Source organism: Schistocerca piceifrons, unplaced genomic scaffold (genome assembly GCF_021461385.2).
Source record: "Schistocerca piceifrons isolate TAMUIC-IGC-003096 unplaced genomic scaffold, iqSchPice1.1 HiC_scaffold_388, whole genome shotgun sequence".
In the NCBI taxonomy this organism is placed as follows: Eukaryota; Metazoa; Arthropoda; class Insecta; order Orthoptera; family Acrididae; genus Schistocerca; species Schistocerca piceifrons.
Genome location: NW_025728612.1, coordinates 27501 through 32500, shown reverse-complemented (window position 1 = coordinate 32500; position 5000 = coordinate 27501). Strand labels below are relative to the sequence as shown.

General features: G+C 53.1%; 1 non-coding gene across 1 annotated transcript in view; it reads right to left on the bottom strand.

Moving 5' to 3' along the window:
• Positions 1-1659, bottom strand: part of LOC124747493 — a 1909-nt gene extending 250 nt beyond the window's left edge. The window contains exon 1 of the ribosomal RNA XR_007011540.1: positions 1-1659. This exon is cut by the window's left edge and continues 250 nt beyond it. This is a non-coding gene — a ribosomal RNA (small subunit ribosomal RNA).
• Positions 1660-5000: the final 3341 nt, after the last annotated feature.

Here is a 5000-nt window from a genome sequence, read left to right as displayed (position 1 = left end):
CAAGCCCCAATCCCTAGCACGAAGGAGGTTCAGCGGGTTACCCCGACCTTTCGGCCTAGGAAGACACGCTGATTCCTTCAGTGTAGCGCGCGTGCGGCCCAGAACATCTAAGGGCATCACAGACCTGTTATTGCTCAATCTCGTGCGGCTAGAAGCCGCCTGTCCCTCTAAGAAGAAAAGTAATCGCTGACAGCACGAAGGATGTCACGCGACTAGTTAGCAGGCTAGAGTCTCGTTCGTTATCGGAATTAACCAGACAAATCGCTCCACCAACTAAGAACGGCCATGCACCACCACCCACCGAATCAAGAAAGAGCTATCAATCTGTCAATCCTTCCGGTGTCCGGGCCTGGTGAGGTTTCCCGTGTTGAGTCAAATTAAGCCGCAGGCTCCACTCCTGGTGGTGCCCTTCCGTCAATTCCTTTAAGTTTCAGCTTTGCAACCATACTTCCCCCGGAACCCAAAAGCTTTGGTTTCCCGGAGGCTGCCCGCCGAGTCATCGGAGGAACTGCGGCGGATCGCTGGCTGGCATCGTTTATGGTTAGAACTAGGGCGGTATCTGATCGCCTTCGAACCTCTAACTTTCGTTCTTGATTAATGAAAACATACTTGGCAAATGCTTTCGCTTCTGTTCGTCTTGCGACGATCCAAGAATTTCACCTCTAACGTCGCAATACGAATGCCCCCGCCTGTCCCTATTAATCATTACCTCGGGTTCCGAAAACCAACAAAATAGAACCGAGGTCCTATTCCATTATTCCATGCACACAGTATTCAGGCGGGCTTGCCTGCTTTAAGCACTCTAATTTGTTCAAAGTAAACGTGCCGGCCCACCGAGACACTCAATAAAGAGCACCCTGGTAGGATTTCAACGGGGTCCGCCTCGGGACGCACGAGCACGCACGAGGCGGTCGCACGCCTTCGGCTCGCCCCACCGGCAGGACGTCCCACGATACATGCCAGTTAAACACCGACGGGCGGTGAACCAACAGCGTGGGACACAAATCCAACTACGAGCTTTTTAACCGCAACAACTTTAATATACGCTATTGGAGCTGGAATTACCGCGGCTGCTGGCACCAGACTTGCCCTCCAATAGATACTCGTTAAAGGATTTAAAGTGTACTCATTCCGATTACGGGGCCTCGGATGAGTCCCGTATCGTTATTTTTCGTCACTACCTCCCCGTGCCGGGAGTGGGTAATTTGCGCGCCTGCTGCCTTCCTTGGATGTGGTAGCCGTTTCTCAGGCTCCCTCTCCGGAATCGAACCCTGATTCCCCGTTACCCGTTACAACCATGGTAGGCGCAGAACCTACCATCGACAGTTGATAAGGCAGACATTTGAAAGATGCGTCGCCGGTACGAGGACCGTGCGATCAGCCCAAAGTTATTCAGAGTCACCAAGGCAAACGGACCGGACGAGCCGACCGATTGGTTTTGATCTAATAAAAGCGTCCCTTCCATCTCTGGTCGGGACTCTGTTTGCATGTATTAGCTCTAGAATTACCACAGTTATCCAAGTAACGTGGGTACGATCTAAGGAACCATAACTGATTTAATGAGCCATTCGCGGTTTCACCTTAATGCGGCTTGTACTGAGACATGCATGGCTTAATCTTTGAGACAAGCATATGACTACTGGCAGGATCAACCAGGGAGCTGCGTCAACTAGAGCTGAGCAGCCGGCCGCCCGGGAGTGTGTCCCGGGGGCCCGCGCGAACACGCAAGCGTCCGCTCAATCATTCTGCAAACAGGAGGAGGCTGAGCTCCCCTGCACAATACACCTCGAAACCCTCTCAGGTCCCGGCGGCGCGCAGCGCCGTCCCAAGTACTTGGTCGGGTTCGAGAGAGGCGCAATCGCCCGGAGTTAGGCGAGTAGACGCTTTCGGTGCGACCACCCGTGCTCCCAACTGAGCTTGCCGCTGCCGACAGAGGCCCGGGAGCGTGCTGTCGTGGCATTGCCGGCGGGAGACAACACGCGCCACCTACGGTGACCGGCAGCTCCAACGCCAGCGCCACAGAAGGACAAAAGCCCCACTTGGGTGCCGAAGCGAACTCTCCCAGCACAGCGCACGCGCCAACACATCCGCACAGCTGCGATACAAACCACCAGCGAGAACCGCTGGGGCGACCGAGCAGCAGACGGCGTCGCGGCGCCGAGCGCCGGGCGGCGGCGCATCCTCAACGCACACAGTCCTCAATCGGACCAGCACACTGAAGATGTCCACCGCGCTTCGCACCGGGCCCGCGAGGACCTACTTTGGCCGCACGGCGCCGCGCGCAGGGTGCGCCGGCGCGCAGCTGCGACGCCTGCCGCGTCCGTCGGCCGGCGCGCCTGCCACTGGCCGCCCCCACCAGCCGGCTGTAGCGCGTGCGCCCACGCACCGCGCGGCCAGCACGCCGGGAGGCGCCCCCTCACCGGCCGGGGACGGTCCCACCCAGCCACCGCCGCGTATCGCTTCACACCCAGATGCCGTTCAGTTTCGTCGGCATGGTGGGTATCGCTGGAACAACCGGTTCGTACCTCAACCTATCGTCGCCATCACCGATTCACCCCTAGCGAGAACAACCGCACCACAACAGGTTACCATTTGTTCATTTGCGTAACTTCACCAGAAAACGCAGGCGTCCATCGCCATTTGCAACTTCAACGATTATTGCATGCCTGTGTCAGGTGTCACGCCACACTACGTCTGCCCACATACACGCAACAAAATGTGCACGCCTAGACAATACGTGGAAGGTGGCCCCCGTACGTATGCGATGTCCATTGCTCGAACGACTGTCAACCGGCCTCTGTAGCATGTCGCAGATATGGAACGCGGTGCACCATGCCATCACGGTGTGTGAGGAGAGACGACTAGGTCCGAATACATCAACAGACAGCTCATGCTGATCGCCATCCACGGCGTCCGTTCCTCCCACACGTCTCTATGGCGTACCACACTGCAATCCAGCTCTCATAGGGAGACGACACGTAGCTGCGTGCACAATATTTGCACTGTATGGTCCGCCGTTTTTGGGCGCAGTCGTTGTACGGTCACACATGTGCCACGATGTATCATTCGGTACATAAGGACGAATGTGCAGTACAGATTGTGGTTTACGCGTACGACATTAGCGGACGGTTGACACAGGCCGCACCACAACGTAGCCTGAGTACGTCGCATGCGAAGGGCATTGAACATGCAAACTTCTCACCAACCAGCTTGCGAAGGCAGGGGGGCAAGGTGGGGACGTGGGGAGGGGCGGCATGTACGTCCTGCTGCCATCCACATTACAGTGTACAGCAGGAGCATGTGGAAAGTCAGCAAGACTTGCAAGGTGTTTAACATGAAGCGATACACAGGGGAGCGGGCAGTGCGAGTAGCGAACTATATTGCGAGGGTTGCGGGTGGGCAACACTACACTAATTGAACGAGTCGTATAACAATTACAGAGCAGGTTTAGGCGACAACATGGGTTACGTTAGGGGACAACGTGGGTTACGTTAGGGGACAACGTGGGTTACTTTAGGGGACAACGTGGGTTAGGTTAAGGCACAACGTGGGTTAGGTTAAGGCACAACGTGGGTTAGGTTAAGGCACAACGTGGGTTAGGTTAAGGCACAACGTGGGTTAGGTTAAGGCACAACGTGGGTTAGGTTAAGGCACAACGTGGGTTAGGTTAAGGCACAACATGGGTTAGGTTAAGGCACAACATGGGTTAGGTTAAGGCACAACATGGGTTAGGTTAAGGCACAACGTGGGTTAGGTTAAGGCACAACGTGGGTTAGGTTAAGGCACAACGTGGGTTAGGTTAAGGCACAACGTGGGTTAGGTTAAGGCACAACATGGGTTAGGTTAAGGCACAACATGGGTTAGGTTAAGGCACAACATGGGTTAGGTTAAGGCACAACATGGGTTAGGTTAAGGCACAACATGGGTTAGGTTAAGGCACAACATGGGTTAGGTTAAGGCACAACATGGGTTAGGTTAAGGCACAACGTGGGTTAGGTTAAGGCACAACGTGGGTTAGGTTAAGGCACAACATGGGTTAGGTTAAGGCACAACATGGGTTAGGTTAAGGCACAACATGGGTTAGGTTAAGGCACAACATGGGTTAGGTTAAGGCACAACATGGGTTAGGTTAAGGCACAACATGGGTTAGGTTAAGGTACAACATGGGTTAGGTTAAGGTACAACATGGGTTAGGTTAAGGTACAACATGGGTTAGGTTAAGGTACAACATGGGTTAGGTTAAGGTACAACATGGGTTAGGTTAAGGTACAACATGGGTTAGGTTAAGGTACAACATGGGTTAGGTTAAGGTACAACATGGGTTAGGTTAAGGTACAACATGGGTTAGGTTAAGGTACAACATAGGTTAGGTTAAGGTACAACATAGGTTAGGTTAAGGTACAACATAGGTTAGGTTAAGGTACAACATAGGTTAGGTTAAGGTACAACATAGGTTAGGTTAAGGTACAACATAGGTTAGGTTAAGGTACAACATAGGTTAGGTTAAGGTACAACATAGGTTAGGTTAAGGTACAACATAGGTTAGGTTAAGGTACAACATAGGTTAGGTTAAGGTACAACATAGGTTAGGTTAAGGTACAACATAGGTTAGGTTAGGTTAGGTTAGGTTACACGTTGTTGTAAGGAAAGGTGTAGGGGGGGGGGGGGCGGGGGCGGCAGGTTCGTTGATAGTGATTATAGTAAGTGAATGCTTGTGACATGATCAGATTTGTCACGTCAGGATGCACCTTTGGCTTATTAGAGGCGGCGCTCCAATTCTATGCTTGTGTGAGACCTGTGTCTTTGACTCATGTCATTGTTTGTGCGCTGTGACAGGAGGTACTATTGTGATGTTGGGTGCACCGTTGTATAGGACATGTGTGGGTGTTGGTGCCTGGTCTGCGCAATGGTGGATGTCGAAAGGCTGGGATATTGTATTTTCCGCATGGACCTCCTGGTCTGGTTGTGATAGTGTGGATTGTGTAATGTGGCGGAGAAGA